General features: G+C 37.6%; 1 pseudogene; it reads right to left on the minus strand.

Annotated features, from left to right (window-relative positions):
- Positions 1–12,688: 12,688 nt before the first annotated feature.
- On the minus strand, positions 12,689–14,658 carry LOC149194059 (subtilisin-like protease SBT2.3 pseudogene; annotated as a pseudogene).
- Between the last annotated feature and the right edge of the window lie 3,100 nt (positions 14,659–17,758).

Below are 17,758 nucleotides of genomic sequence, written 5' to 3' on the forward strand. Positions count from 1 at the left end.
AAAAGAATGCAAAGGGTCACCCCAGCCAAATGTCATGCTTGAGAGCGCTGCACCTGTAGCTGATGGTTGGCTCTCCATTTCCTTTTCGAAATGATTTGAGTAACTTCCCAACCCCTGGGCATTCCATCTCTTCTTTACACTTTCTATATATTGTATGCATTTTATTTGCAAAGGGTTGGCTGGCTTGTAACTTCTGAGAGACTGTGGGAAAGAAACTCTTTTTCTGCACTGTGTATTTTTGACAGAGAATTAATGAAAGGCAGCGGCTCTGTTTCATGAGATTCTTGTGGTTGTGAGTGTAGCAAATGTGTTCTTATGTTCCATATGTATCTTGTTATGTTTCATAATTCATTTCATGTTTCATTTTATTGAAATTTTCTAAGTGAGATTAGGTAGAATTAAATTTATATTGCTCTGCCTGTGGGAAAATTTCATGTGCAGTGTTATTCTTTTGTTGAAAAGGATTCATGTGACCATGCCCTTTTCACTATCTTCATCAATCTTTCCATTCTGCATCACCTTAATTTGAAATTGCTGCGTTTCCCACCTACCTTGCCTCACGAAATAATCTGTGCCTTCATTCTCAATTCTCTGTTCTTTGCTGAGCGCCAGTCCCATACACATCTCAGAAGTTCAGTCACTTCAAAAATCTTTTCCAAAATCCTTTTTCACTTACTAGCCTAAGGTAAACATCGCATTGTAAGTCATCTTAGACCATTTTGCTTATCCATTCGCTGAGTGTGACTCGGAGAGAGCCCTCTCCTGCTCTGGTAGGGCTAGCTACCAGACTGAGCGTGATTTGTGGTTACCCTAATTTTTTCCTTCCTTCAGCCTAAGGCAGATTTAGGTGCTAACAGAAGGATTGGAGGTGTACATGGACGATTTTACACCCTACGGGGATGACTTTGATCAAACATTGCATATATTGGAGAAAGTCCTAGAACGGTGTATTACTACTAGGCTATGCTTGAGTCATGAGAAAGGTCATATGATGATGACAGAGGGCCTGATTCTGGGTCATTACATTTCAGCAGCTAGAATTCAGGTAGATGCAACAAAGATACATGTAATCCTCTTATTAGCTACCCCCTACACTCAAACAGACGTACGTAGTTTTTTAGGATTTGCCGGATATTATCATAGATTTATAAATAATTTTTCGCACATTTCTGCACCTTTATATGTCTTGATAGGGAATGTTGATTTTATATGGGATGATAAATGTGACACTACCTTCACAGATCTTAAACGATTAGTATCGACAACACCAATATTACAAGTCCGAACTAGGATATACCTTTCCAGATTTCATCAGACGCATTAGATACATGTATTGGAGTTGTTCTTAGCCAAGAATATAAGAAACCCTACTCTATATATTACATCAGTAAAAACCTAACTCCTACTTAGTTGAACTATACAGTCACCGAAAAAGAGTTTCTAGTTGTTATTTATGCTATAAACAAATTTAGACACTATATAACTGGATATCCTGTCTTTTTGTATACTGACCAATCTGCTATTAAATATTTAGCCAAAAAACCTATCACAAATGGAAGAGTGACACGTTGGTTACTACTTTTATAGGAATTTGACATAACTATAAGGGATCGACCAGGGAAGGAGAACTTTGTTGCAGACTTCCTCTCCTGAGTACCAAGAACAAACGATTCAATCGCGGTGGAGGATCAGTTCCCAGATGAACATTTGTTTATTGTGGCCATAAAAACACCATGGTATGTAGATGTGGTGAATTACTTAGCAGTGCAAAAATTACCCAAACATCTAATGTCCAGAGAAAGGAAATTGATTGTGTAGCGCAAAAATCGTTTCTCCTGGATTGGCAAATATCTTTTCCACACAGGGGCTGATATGCACATCCCTAGGGGCATCAGGGAGGACAAAATTTATGATATCCTAAAAGCTTGCCATGAAGGACCTTGCGGTGGACACTTTGCAGACCGCAGAATTGGACATAAAATTCTACGGATAGGCTACTACTGGCCCACTTCTTTTAAGGATGCTAAGAAATTTGCTCAGGCAGGCGATAACTGCCAAAGGATGGGCCGCCCTGGGCAATCTGATCAAATGCCCCTGCATCCACAGCTGGTGATGGAACCTTTTGAGTGTTGGGCATTAGATTTTGTTGGGCCATGTTGAAGCCCCGAAAATTGGGTCTACAACAAGGGGGATACCCACCCGGTCCGGACCTTGGTTAGCAGGTCCTTTTCCGTTTGGTATAGTGGGTCCAACTGGAGATATGGGACCAGTTTCCCAATTTATGTGTGTGTGTGTGTGATGGACTGATATTTCTCTTACTAATAGTTTCTAAATGGAATACTTTTACTCTAACTCTAATCTAATAATATAGAAATTGCATTTTAATAAACAGAAATATCTAAGTCTACACTAACCCGGGGTGTAACCTTTCTTTTATGCGATCTAAAATGATTTCAAATAACAACTGGTAATAAAGATCATTCAACTGTTATGAGAAAAGAATTCAATAAACATGAACCATTTCATATAAAAATTTAGACGAAACAGTTGTGAAAAACATATCGCATAGTAAGCTATTCATACATTAAGCATAAATAAATAGCTATCATCGTACAAAAGTGCCAAATGATAACTCAGGCATTCATACATCAATATATAAATAACTGAAAATGAAAATCACTTTAACACAAGGGCAAAAATAGTTAAGAGATAGAAGTACCATTTATAACTAGTCCTACTCATGAGCTTCAAGCGATAATAATTTATCTCTTCTTGATCTAACATCCACTAAGAGTACAAAAGTGCAACATTAGTAGTAGATATCAAATGCAAATATCAATAAATACTATTCCATTCATTCATCAAAACCTCCTCAGAGGGTACAGAAGTGCAAGTTATGGGGATAAGTTTTTGACAAATTTTAGGACCCTTCTCTAAATGCATGAGAAGGGTTTAAATACTACTAACTAAATCTAAAAATAAATTATTACAAAAATGTAGAATGCGGTTTAAATGACTATCCTCATTTCAGGAAAATAAAACAAAATTAAAACTAAAATTGAATCTAAAATTAAAACTACTTCTGTATCTGGTCCTTGAAATCGCACGCATGCAACATCTATTTGAGAAGAGTCGACTGGCTGACTTCCAATTTTAGCTGGGCTGGGAAAACAAAATCGAAAAGAGTTGGTGCCATTTTTTCGGCCGTATTGATAATACACTTAAGAGTCATCCACTGGCTATGTGGCTTTACCAAGTATGCTCAGTAATAATCCCAATTCAACTAGGTTAACCCTTGGATTTCTTCTGCCTTTTCTTGAGATTTCTGCTTCCAATTTGTCTCTATCGTTGCTTTCTTGCAATTTTCGGGGCTTGCAGGTGACTGGGCAATTAGCAGCTTTCATTTTCGAGAAATTTTTCTCAGCGATGCGCGATTAGGCACTAATCGCACATCGGAAACTGCCTATGTTTCTTGGTCCGGACTTCTTTGATGCATTTTTCGCCTTTTGTGCTTTTTCCCTTTAGCGGATATAAAGCTAAAAATTTGTAAAAATAATAATTCCGTAAGCTCTTGACCCTGAGTTTTAAACTGTCTATTTCTAATATCAACGTTGTCTAGTATCCACTTAACCATCTCTGTATATGGGAGAATTTTGGGCCTTGCTGCTATCCGGTGCAAGAATGAGCAAGCTAGCTCTGTGATGGATGCCTCAGAAGAACTATGTGAGCCCACAGTAGCAATAACTTCCATTACTCTGGGATTCTCCTCCTCAAGCAGATTATACATGCCTTCCCACGTAGCAATTCCTGTGTCTCTGTTACAGGCTGTGTCTGTATACAAGGGCACCATTTCTTTCTCTTCAGAGCTCGAAGCTTTGCTTTTCTTTCCCATTTTATCCTGCGTATTGCTTTGTATCATTCTCTGTTCTTCGTTCCTGCAATTCACAAGTGAAGTGAAAATAATGACAAGGAAGGGTGATGGGAAAGTTTTAAATGCCGAAGATGCATAAAGTATACCACCTTATGTGAGATGATTTTTCAATAAGCACAAAACCATATTCCATTAATAACTGGAAACTAACTCATTTATTAGCATTAAAGCGCATAACCAAGTTTCATTTTATGGAAAATACTTTTTTAAACCACGCGCCCGAAAGATATGCGATGAAGCGATTTTGCGATTTGCTTCGGAATATCACAGATCGCAACATCACAGAATCATAACATCACTGAGTTGATCGCTCGTGACATCGCATTATCACATTGTCACTGATATCACGAAATCGCAATATCGCAATATCGCAGATTGCAGGAACGTGATATATGACAATCTTTGTTATTCTGTTTTCTGCGAAATGGGATTTGCGATATGCATCATCGCATATCGACAGTTTAAGATGTTTCAATACAAGTTGTGCTTAATGTATGTTGCAACAATCTTGAGTCATTGCCCTGTTGTGGTATGCACTAATGGCAAAGTCAGCAAGCTATAATAACTATGATCATGATAAGGCGGCTCGTGATGCGACCTCTTACTCTTTAAGTTAAAGTGTATCTTTGGATCATTCTCTGAATATTGTAGTTTCCTAGATGGGGAGGAAGTCATTGTTTCCTTAAGACAACTCTCGACGACAATGATAGAGTTTTTTGGAAAGAGCCTTTCTACAGAGAATCTTTATTTTGTTATTGATACCTTTCATTGGACTGAAATAAAACAATTTCTAACTAAAGGTGGCTTTTCGTCAAAATTTACAAAGTCGAAACTAATATCATTTCTAGGTCTAGAGTCTTTAACTGTATCTTTCAATAGTAATGATTAAATTTTTCAAAAAGAATTCTATTTATACATGTGAAAAAACAAATTCTAGAAGAGAATTTGTGTTTTTTTCATGAATCTCAAATGTAACCATTTACAACTGGTTTTATTATGAAAATAAAAACAATTACTTCTACAAAAATAGAAGAATGATCTTCTATGGAAAATATTTTTTAAGAACCTGACCATTAACAGGTAAAGAATCTCTTTTCCTTGTTAAATCTTGTAACATAAAGGTAGACGGACCTATGACTTCTATGATTTGAAAAGGACCAAGCCACATTCTTTGAAAATTTGTATGTTTTCCTTTTTCCTCATGAGCCTTGTCCCATTTTAAAACTAGATCTCCCATTTGAAAATCTTTTTCTGGATATCATATTGGAATTAAAAGAGGCTTTTACTAATGCTTGGTGATGAGCGTGAGTTATCTTAGCCCGTTTTCATTGTTCTTCTAAATTAATTAATTCCTCCTGCCTTAGTTGTAAGGAAGAAGCTGGTGCTTCATCAATATATTGAACTAAGGCTAAAGAAGGAATCGCCAGATGTGTTGGAAGAACCACTTCTTTCCCATAAACTAAATTAAAGGGAGAAGTGCCGATAGAGGCTTTCTGCATTATTCGATTGCCCATAAAGCATATATTAAAGACTTATGCCAATTTTTATGATTTTGGTCAATGGTTCGCTTAATGATTCTAATTAAGTTCTTATTTGTAGATTCAGCTAACCCATTCCCTTGTGGGTAATAATTGGCAGAGTATTTAAGCTTGAAACCCCTTTTGAGTGAAAATTGAGTCATTGCATTACCAGAAAAATATGATGTATTATCAAACATTAAAGCAGAAGGTAACCAAACCTGGTGATTATGAACTGATCTATGAACTCGATGATATTTTCAGTGTTATCCGTGTTGAGTGGAACTGCTTCTACCCATTTATTAAAGTAATCTGTTGCTGTAAGGATATATCTATGCTGCTTAGAAGAGTGAGGAACGATCTCATCTATTACGTCTAATCCCCACTAATGGAAAGGCTGCTCAATGTTAACTGGTTGCAGTGGCAAGGATGGTTTCTTTTGCCTCCCAACAGCAGTTTGACAGACTTGACATTTCCTTACGTAGTTATGTGCATCTTTGAATAATGGAGGCAGTGATAGTATGCGCATAAAATTTTGTGAGCAGTAGCGTCTCCAGTGTAGTGTCCGCCTGCTGGCCCATCGTGGAGTTCCTGCAAGACTTTTTCAGTTTCAGATTTCTCAAGACATTTAAGGAGAACAAAATCATAATTTATCCTCAGAAGAACGTCATTCACGAGTTGATATTGTTTGGATTTTAACCTTAGATCTCTTTTCTTGGTATGGTCGAGATTTGAAGGAGCATACCCATTCTTTAGATAATAAATAATATCAGCGTATAATGACTCAACATCGTTTAGGCTTACCTCATACACTTGTACCTATGCAGATGGATTTTCGGACATTAGCGATGCTCCCGCCAGCATTTTGCAAAAGCCTTGACCTTTTACAATCTTTGTTGGTTTGATTTCTACATCATATTCCTGTAAGGCTGTAACCCAATTAGCCCTTTTCTCACCCACATCCTTCTGTACTAGAATATTTCTTACCACTGGAAACGACACTATGATTTTGGTATGTGTTTTGAGTAAAAAATGTCTGAAATATTTAATTGCTTTGAAAATAGAATAAGCTTGTTTCTCCACATCTGAATAATTCAACTCAGCTCCTTGTAAATTGGAACTGAAAAAAGCAATTGGGGCTTCCACCTTTTCTTGATTTTCTTGAGTGAGTATCGCAACATATGATTTATCTGAGGCAAATGTATAAAAAATAAAAGGATCGGAAAAATTTGGAGTGCCTAAAGATGGAGCATTAATTATTGCTTGTTTGATTAGATTGAATGCCTCATGTTTGTGTTGGCCCCATTTAAAATTTGCATTCTTTTTAATCATTGCTTGTAAAGAAGACACAATTCTTGAAAAGTCTAGAACAAATCTCTTTACAAAGTTAATCTGGCCAAGGAAAGATTGCATGGCTTTCTTGTTGTGAGGTAAGGATACTGCGAAAATTTCCTTGATTCTGTCAGGATCAATGTGAATTCCAGATTTTGACACTATGAATCCTAGGAGTTTTCCTTCACTTAACGCAAAAAAGGATTTTTTCGGGTTAAGTGAAATCCCATACCTTAAAGAATGTTGGAAGATTTGTTTTAAATCTCTGAGATGGTTGTTTCGTTTCTTGGAATACACAGTTATATAATCCAAATATATCACCACTGATTTATTAACTAACCCCTTGAATGCGATGTCCATGGCTCTTTGAAATGTTGCACCTGCGTTAATCAATCCAAATGGCATCTGTTGATATGCATATGTGCCCCATTTAGTTCTAAATGTATTTTTTAATTTATCATCGGGATGTACCAACACTTGATTGTATCCTAAGAATCCATCCAAGAATGACATTAATTCTAAGCACGCGACTGCCTGCAGTATTTGTTCCATGGGGGGCAAAGGAAAATTATCCTTTTGGCAGGCCTTGTTAAGATTTCAAAAGTCAATGAAGATTCTAATATCTCCGTTTTTCTTTCTAACAGGCACCATATTGGAGACCCATTTAGAATTTCTAATGGGAAATATTATTTTGGCTTTCAATAAGTTAGTGAGTTCAGTTTTGATCTGATTTTCTAAATTGGGATGGATTTTTCTCAACTTTTGTTGGACAAGTTTTTCATTATCGTTCATTGGGATAGTATGTTGGATGATGGAGGTGTCGTATGTTTTGAGTTCGTCATAATTCCAAGCAAAGAAACTTTTGTATTGTCTCAAGAGACAAATATACGCTAATTTTTCTTTAGGGGCTAGTCCAATGCCTAGGTTGATATTCTGTAATTTGGCCTCAGTTCCTAGATTTACTAATTCATAATTCAAATTTGAACTTTGGAGTTTTGAATTGGTAGATCTTTTGAATCGATCTTTCAAATCATAAAGGTCTTCTAATTTGACTACTGATTTAGGTATAGCATTGTTAGTACTATCCTGTTGCAATTGTTGGTCATGTTGGTCTTCATCAATTATTTGATTGGTGTAGGATCCTTTAGATGTGAGAAAACTCACGATATCAGGATCGTCGTTGAAAATCCTCCAATTAGTAATGTTATCAGGAATAGATGGTCTAAAATTTAACTCAATTGAAAATCGGTCAGGGCTAAAATCTTCTGAAGGAATGGTCTTGGAAGCTACGTTGGCTAAGAGGTCTGCGCTAGCATTCTAGAGTCTAGGGATTGATGAAATATTAAATGATATAAAGTGTTCAGTCAGATATTTAACTAAATATTGGTAATGCTTTAAATGACCTGATAAACAGTGTATAGTGTTACGTACCTATCTGATTACAATTTCAGAATCTTCGAAAACTTGAAGGTATTTGACGTCTAATTTGATTGCCTTATATACTCCTTGGATTAAAGCCTCATATTCTACGATATTGTTGGTGCAATCAAATTCGAGTCTACAAGTTAGCATAGTTTTATCTCCCTATGGGCTTACTAACACACACCCTGCTCCTGCTCCTTCGTTAGACTTAGAACCATCAAAAAATAGTTTCCAAAACAAAGATTTATTTACAGGACTATCTATAGAATTAATACATTTAGAACTATCTGTTTGAGAGAAATTTTCTACTTGAGATAAAATAGAATGTTCTAAGTAAGGTGAAGTATGAGCATTAAAGTTTCCTAGGAAAAAATCTATTGAATAGTTGCTGATGATGTTAGAATTATATGCTACTGGTTCATTTTCTCCCTCGAGTTCTATTACTATTTATTTATGATGTCGTTCGCGTTCAACTTTTATTTGGTTGGGTTTACCATTGTAAGGGAGCCACATATGCGACCAGTCAGTTGCAAAGTATCCATGAAGTTTTTCTGACCAGTCTCTGCTAAGAATTAAGCCATAAAATTCTGGAATATCAACAACTAAAATGTCGATAACTTGACATACCTTTGGGTTGGATGACAGCCTTATGGTAACCTGATTTAATTTGCCAATAACTTCAACTTGCAATCGATCTAGCTAAACTATGTGCACAATGGATTTCTATGGTTGAACGTTCAATTTTGCACATATTGATCTTGGTAAAATATTCGATGAAGCTCCATAATTGACTAAGCAATTATGCACGTTTTTATTGAAAATTTCATAAGTAAGGAGAAATGGGGGAGTATGAGATCTCAATCTTCCTCCAATTAAGGAAATATCATTTGTATCTACTTTATTCATCGCATTAGTTGGAGGTCTTCCCATGTCATGGGAAGCTTGATAGATTACATCGGCTGGTAAAGGTGCAACTGGTACAACATGTAATTCTTTCAAAGTACTTTTTGCTGGTAGTTTAACTTGCTGAATTCAAAAATAGTAATATTGGCCCTAGTCTTTTTCATATCTTCTATGATATTATACTCCATTTCGTCCAAAACGATTAGCGTTTTAGATGGATTTGATGTGTCTGTTTGAACTGGGCTGGTTTGAGTCGCTTTAGGTGATGTTTTCTTGGCTGTGACTTTTTCCTTAGTCATCGAGCTTGCGCTCTTTGGCTTAGGTGTAGGTTGAGGAGGATCAAGTTGATTTATGCTACGAGTACTGACCGTGAATGCCTCTTGATCCTCTTCATCTGGGAGGATGAAATCCCACATACCTTGTAACTCTACAACTTCCTCTTCATCGGTATGTTGTTCGGTAGCGATTTCCTCTTCTTCTTCTTCTAATTCAGCACTTGTGATTGCGTTAGGGGGTTTGGAATCAGTTGAAGGATTTCTTTTAAAAGGCATGTACAGTTTTTTAGAAGAAGTTTCTGCTACTTGTTTCTTAATGTCGACCATCTCGTTAGACATGGTCTTCAAAACTTTTTGTAATCCTTCTAAATCGAATGGATCTTTCGGTTGTTTTTTCTTGGGATCTTCTTTGAAATACACCTTCTTAGATCTTCGTTCTTCTATCACATTTTTCTTTTCTAGGGCCATAATACATTTCTCTACTACTATCACTTCTTTCATATTTTCAACTAAGGTTGTTTTGTTAGCATTATCAACAAAGTTTGATATGTTTGATGTGTTAGTGCTTGAATCTGCCTCGGAATGAAGGAAGGCGAGGTTCAAGGCAACATCAAACCAAGCTCAACCTCGTAGCTAGCCCTACGAGGACAGGAGAGGGCTCTCTCCGGGTCTATCTCAATAAAATGATCAATAGAGTCTGAGATGACTTAAAATGGGAAATGATTTTAGGCTAGTAAATGAATTTGAATGAGGGATATTTGATTTAATGACTAAGTTGCTGTGATGTGTGGGAGAAGGACAGCATGAGCAGAGATTTAACCAAAGGCACAGGATATTTCATAAGGCGAGATAAGCATGAGATTTTAGCAATCGAATTGAAATTAAATGGGGTGAAAAGACTGTTTAAGAAGGCTGAAAAGGGCATTAATGTATGAATCCTTTCCAGGCAGAAGAAAACACATAAAGGCTGAACACTTCCTTAAGGCAGAGCAATGATTGAATTCTACCTTTCTCACTGAAAAGTATTCAGCTGGAAACGATCATGAATGAACTGAAAAACATCACAGGATACATATGAAATAGAAAAAAAAAGACACATGCCGAAACTCATACCACAAGAATCTTATAAATCAGAGCTGCACCATTTAATTATTTCTCTGTCAAAACTGTACAGTGATAGTGTTGGGTTTTCTCTTCCCACACTTTTTCTCATAACTTAGAACCATTTACACATAATTTTCATACAATAAATAGACTCAGGAATGGGAAAACAGATCGATTTGAGAATAGGGGCTGTTTCACCTAAAATCATGAGAATAGGAAAGGTCTGCTCTAAAAAGGAGCAACGTTACATTTGTTTGTTGATGGCCAATTAAAAGACAGAATCTGGAGTCTAGACCCTTAGAATTGCAACTGCAGTTAAAAATATACCATCGGTTCCTATCTTTCTGCTGCGGTGACTCTTCACCTTACGCTGGCCCTTTGAATCAAAAACTAATTTTCAATAAACGGTTTTCCACTAAAATTTTTCCTTTAATGAACGCACCCAGCTGCAATTTGCTAAGCTCAACACGTGTCTCCATTTTGCAGAAATTACTTTTATCACTGATCTGAGAGAGCTGGTCTAATGAAAGTGTAACAATGACCACCTAGCACACCTCCACTGTGAACCAAAACACTATGAAGAGTATATAAATCGCGCACACTTCTATCAACATATGGAGAGAGATATTTGCCATTGTCTCTGTCTGAGTTAAGTGAAGTAGAAATTCATTTCGATCATTTATCTTGACCATTGTGTCTCACATGAAATCATATTCAACGCTTCACTGAAGTTATGGTACGGGGAAAACCGAGGAAAATAACACCTTTTCTTGCCTTCTGAAGTCCATATTGCTCTACGCGATATTTGTTATCACCATCAAGTTTTTTCAACTTCAACATACTTATCAAATGAAGCATAGACATCTCGGCAGCCTTTAACATCAAGCTGTAGATCATATAATGATTCCTTCCTTGTAGATTTATAATCCACATTTACACACTCGATGTAGTTCAAATGATGTCTTTCAAATAGATTATTTATTGTATCCTCACCAGCTATTCCCTTGATTTATCTTCTAATTTCTCGTAGAGTACTTGGTTTAGCTCCTGCAAATCCTCTGTTGTAGTGTGCTCCATTTCCATGCTACAGAGAGGCATAGAGAAATCTATATCATGCTTCTTTAAAAGAAGCTCGGAGCCCACGAGTGGATCTTGTGAGATATGCAGCACATGTATTCTCCAATTTTGCATTTAAACTACCTCCCACAAACATGACTATAAACTGTTGAGTGCAAAAATAAATTGTATCACATGTCTTTTTCCTAAACATGTAATATATGGAACGAAATGAATCTTCCCAGGCTGATTATCATTTTGACAGGAACTCATTCTCTGCAACATAGTATTATTCAACATCCGGCACCAGTTTAAGTGAAGAGGAAGAAATTAGGCGCATATTAACTTTGAAGCTCAAATTTGAAGGTACTCTATCTCCAGCCATTGGCAAATCATGTCCACAACTGTTAGCATGCAAGGATGATCCTAAATTTCCCAATAAACCTGTAGAGTCATGAGGTTGAGCGACAATAGTTGAGGCCTTATTATTTGCCAATCCCTTAAACGCCTTGGTCATATCAACAGTCGTTCTTGAAGACCAAGCAGGAGAACTCGAAGAGCGCTCAACAACATTAGGAAAGTTGTTATATTCTTTGACACTCAACCTTTAATTCAACGTTCTTGTTTGTATATGCACTATTTATGGAGATATCTGGATTACCGGATGAAGCATGATTTCCATTCGTTCTCCAAATAAATTTTGATGAAAGCTTCACATCAGACGGTGTGGAACATCGGTTGGTCTCTTTTATCTGTTTCTTTGCCACGGTAGATGTCTTTGTGGCATTTCAGGCTTTGACTTATCACCTTTCCCGTTTGAATCAAAACCAATTTTTTATACTCAGCATCCAGATGTCTAGTTTTGCAAGCATATCTCCCAACGTGTCCTAAGAGCATTTCATAGCCGCTATATGCTCTATATTATTTCCATTCTTTCTGCTGTGGAAATTCTGTAGCTTCTCCAAATTCCTCTGGAAATTCAACACATCTATCATTGTGCGACAGCTGTAGTCGTCCCAAATTAGGAAATTTTTTGCAGTCCTTTATAAACATTGGCCATGGAGTCATCGTATTGTAACTCCAGGTCCATGAGGTTCTGAAGTCCAAATATCCATTTGGGTACCACGCATTTAGTCAGACTAACCGTTTCAAGGTGTTCCATGACTTCCAAGCAGAAGGATTCTTCCAAAGCTAGGTGCAGTACTATTACCGGTGGCATTGAGGAATACTGTAAGCTTCTGGGTCTCCCAATGTGAAATTGTAAATGATGTGGGTGCAACAGAAATAGAAACTACCAAATGGCGCACTCCAAAGAGCCTTGTAACTCTCATTTACTGCTATATTCAGAAAGCTCCTCTCAATGGTATGAGAATTGATCAAACTAGCTACAGTGATTGAAGGAACGTTGAGGTCAGAACTAATTCCAACGTTTGAACTACATACAGCACCGGTGTAATTGAGAACAAGAGGTGCAGATCCATTTATGGTACATAGGAACGCAATATAATTTTCATAACCTGCATCGAAGATGAGTCCGGGATCCAAGGCAGCAGTTGGATTCACAAATCCACTTCCCATGTCAAAAGGTGTGGCTGGAATTGCATCGACATCTGGATTGCTGTAGGAATGTTGTGCCATAATTGGTAACCCTTGATTGTCATTGAGTGATGCAGTGGTGGATAGTACAGAAGCAATGGCTGCTGGGTTAAATTTGGGGTATTTTTATTTCACTAGAGCTGCCACTCCCGCTATATGAGGTGCTGACATGCTTGTTCCCGATAACATTGCAAAATTCTCGCCATCAAATTCAGCTGAATCTGTGCCAACAGAGTTTCAAGCAGCCCAGATGAGATTACCAAGAGCTATTATATTTGGTTTCAGTATATCTGCTGCATCGAAGATTGTCCTGCGGATTGGGCCCCCTTGAAGAATAATACATGACTTTGGGTGCGTTCTCGCTGTAATTTGCTTTCAATCCTCCAAGGACTTTGGAAACTCCTCCAAACTTAACAATGTTGTTAGATTCATCTCTAGTTATGGATTCACTGTAGTATTTCAGAAAAGTATTAGAATCATCTGAAGAGGAAATGATCAATCCCGGCATCGTCAAAGGGACTGGATTGAACGGAAACCCAACCACAAAAGGGTCTGTGTAGAAGATGATGTCCACTGCACTCAAATTGTTAGCAGTCATAACTGCTTGTCTCACAGAAGACAGACCAAGGACAAACCTTATTGTGTAGCTACAGATCAAGATGTTTCCTTCAACTAGATGTTGTTCCAGCTCACTGGGATCTTGGCATTCATTGGCATACATATCATCAGTTCCATTCTTCTGGGCATGAGTTGCAACAACTAGACTGTACATATCATCATCATCTGTTCCAGGAGCAAGTCCAACTCCTGAGATTGTGAGATTGTTGCCAAGAACTATAGAATTATTATAACTACGATCATCGGCAGCAGCTCCCGCTGTGAATATCCATGGGCCGAAGGACCAAATACTCCTTGGAGAAGGTCCAACGTTTCCTGCAGCTTGAACGACAAATATTCCAACTTTCATAGCGGACATCAAAGCCATGTCTATTGGGTTAAATAAAGTCGCAATCCCAGAAGGTGGCCTGTTAGGTATGATTGACAGAGACAGTATATCAACCCCATCTTGAGCTGCTTGGAATAAAAATGTGCAAAAAATCGCCAATTCATACTGTTGTCTGTCAAGAAGACGTCTACTGATCTATAGTTGCCACAATATCTACATTCTAATTTTGGCTTTCGGTCCTTTCACCATTTAAACTCTAATGTTTTCGCTTCTAAACACATCATACATGAATAAAATCAGTGAACAGGCCCTATAGACTTATTTGGAGATGAATTGAGCTGAAACAAATTGAGTTTTTGATGAATCGATGATGAACTTCGGCCTTAGGGCTCTATGCACTGCACGCACTCCCGGTGGGCCGCGCCTAGTGAGTGCATCGCGCCAGCGTTAATTTTACACTGCGGAGGAGCACCCCATGTGCCGCGTGGCCCATGTGCGCCGCGCCTTCTTCCTATGCGCCGCGCAACTCTGTTTCAACACAATTTCGACCTCCAACATTGAATTTGCTTTCTCCATGTTTTCCCTTCAGTTCTCTGACGTTATTTGGCGTGCAAATGAGATGTTAGAACACAGAAATGTCTCTTATGATAGGGATTTGACTTTTGATTTGTGCACACCAACTGAACTTCCGCACTTTTCAATTTTAATACAAACTCTGTTCTGCAAGTTTTCCTTTTCGATTTTATGAAATTGAAGGATAGCCTCTTGGTTGATTCGTGCAAGAATGATGACCTTTGGACTTCGGCAAAGGATCAGGAGAGGCTGCACGCGAAATATTCCATGATAAAATTACCAACTCATTACAAACATTAAAAATTGACGATTTCTTCTTCAAAACAGAGTTTTGAAGAAGAAATATTTGTGAGCATTAATGATGATGCAACTCTTGAAATAAGAAACTTATTGAACCTCCCTCTGGCCTGCAAGCGTTATTTCACACTTCTGGAGACAAAATCCTGGACTCAAGAATTAAAATGACTCTTTTTGACCAAAATGGCATTTGATGACGAGAAATGAACCTGGGTGAATTTGATTCTGACAGAGGACTGACAAGACTGAGTCTAACATGATGGTAAAGGAGTGATGTACCATTCACTTCACACTTCTTCGCTAGGCTGGGAAGTAGTAGGAATTTTGTTTAAGATTTTATTGAAACGTAAATTGAAATCTTTGATAGGTTCTCTTGACTCGGCCCTAAGGTTAGACAAGTCGTTAATCAGTGTTGCCATAGACCTGTCATCACCGAACTTGGTCAGGAATTGTTCTTGGAAGATATCCCAACTAGTAATAGATCCAGATGGTAATGAGAAATACCATGATTTGGCTGTTCCTTGTAGAGTATAAGGAAAAAGTCGAACAACAACATCTTCGTTAACAACTCCTTTGAGATTTATGGATAGCATAAAGTTATTTATATGTTCTTCCGTTAGCATGCCTGCCTCAAGATTAAACTTAGGCAGCCATTTTTCAGGATGGGACGGTAGCTGACTCAAGGGTGCAGGCATTAAGACTTCCCCTGGGTTATTCCATGGAGATTGAGCCATCGTTGAACTATTAACAGAGGAAAGCGCAGAAGATGATCCCTGCGGTTGAGAAGATGAGGATATTATGGCTCCAGATGGTTGAGAAGGAGTTGAGGAAGTTCCAGTAGGCTGATGGACAATGATCTGAAGTGGAGGAGTGGATGGTTGACTTAACGGTGAAGAGGTTGAGATGGATGATGATGATGAAAGAGTCTCACTATCGGACCCTTTAGGAGACTTCCTTGCTCTCTTCCTAGTAGGTAGAGGTATTTCGGTTGGATGAACACCAAACTTTTCGCTCTTTAACCTAGTAAGAGGATGAGCAGGGTTGTATTGCAAAGTCACGCTGCCTTGAGATTTATCAGATTTTTGAGGAGATATAGAAAATCGCTGAAGTTTTTGAATCAAAGATTCAACTTCAGGAGGTTCAATGGTAGATTGTTCTGAAATGTCAGGGTTTTTGGCAGCAGCTATTGCTCTAGCGACTTCTGACTCTGGATCTAAAGATTCTAAATGCAATGGAGAAGTCGGGGGAGATGGTGAGGGTGATTTACTCTCAGAATGGTATTTAGATTTAGATTTGCTTTCCATTCACAGTTCGAGGCCCTCCTTCTAGCGCCAAATATGTTGAAGCCCTGAAAATTGGGTCTACAACAAGGGGGATACCCACCCGGTCCGGACCTTGGTTAGCAGCTCCTTTTCCGTTTGGTATAGTGGGTCCGACTAGAGATATGGGACCAGTTTCCCAATTTATGTGTGTGTGTGTGTGTGATGGATTGATATTTCTCTTACTAACAGTTTCTAAATGGAATACTTTTACTCTAACTCTAATCTAATAATATAGAAATTGCATTTTAATAAACATAAATATCTAAGTCTACACTAACCCGGGGTGTAACCTTTCTTTTATGCGATCTAAAATGATTTCAAATAACAACTGGTAATAAAGATCATTCAACTGTTATGAGAAAAGAATTCAATAAAGATGAACCACTTCGTATAAAATGTTAGACGAAACAGTTGTGAAAAACATATCGCATAGTAAGCTATTCATACATTAAGCATAAATAAATAGCTATCACCGTACAAAAGTGCCAAATGATAACTCACGCATTCATACATCAATATATAAATAACTGAAAATGAAAATCACTTTAACACAAGGGCAGAAATAGTTGAGAGATAGAAATACCATTTATAACTAGTCCTACTCATGAGCTTCAAGCGATAATGATTTATCTCTTCTTGATCTAACATCCACTAAGAGTACAAAAGTGCAACATTAGTAGCAGATATCAAATGCAAATATCAATAAACACTATTCCATTCATTCATAGAAACCTCCTCAGAGGGTACAGAAGTGAAAGTTATGGGGATAAGTTTTGACAAATTTCAGGACCCTTCTCTAAATGCATGAGAAGGGTTTAAATACTACTAACTAAATCGAAAAATAAATTATTACAAAAATGTAGAATGCGGTTTAAATGACTGTCCTCATTTCAAGAAAATAAAACAAAATTAAAACTAAAATTGAATCTAAAATTAAAACTACTTCTATATATGGTCCTTGAAATCGCACGCATGCAACATCTATTTGAGAAGAGTTGGCTGACCGAATTTTGATTTTAGCTGGGCTGAGAAAACAGAATCGACAAGAGTTGGCGCCATTTTTTCGGCCGTATTGATAATACACTTAAGAGTCATCCACTGGCTATGTGGCTTTACCAAGTATGCCCAGTAATAATCCCAATTCAACTAGGTTAACCCTTGGATTTCTTCTGCCTTTTCTTGAGCTTTCGGCTTCCAATTTGTCTCTATCATTGCTTTCTTGCAATTTTCGGGGCTTGCAGGTGACTGGGCAATTAGCAGCTTTCATTTTTGAGAAATTTTTCTCAGCGATGCGCGATTAGGCACTAATCGCACAATGGAAACTGCCTATGTTTCTTGGTCCGGACTTCTTTGATGCATTTTTCGCCTTTTGCACTTTTTCCCTTTAGCGGATATAAAGCTAAAAATTTGTACAAAAAATAATTCCGTAAGCTCTTGACCCTGAGTCTTAAACTGTCTATTTCTCATATCAACGCTGTCTAGTA

The sequence above is a fragment of the Pinus tabuliformis genome, chromosome 2_2 (genome assembly GCF_031772625.1).
Source record: "Pinus tabuliformis cultivar Carrire ecotype Pingquan chromosome 2_2, CPIR1, whole genome shotgun sequence".
NCBI lineage: Eukaryota > Viridiplantae > Streptophyta > Pinopsida > Pinales > Pinaceae > Pinus > Pinus tabuliformis.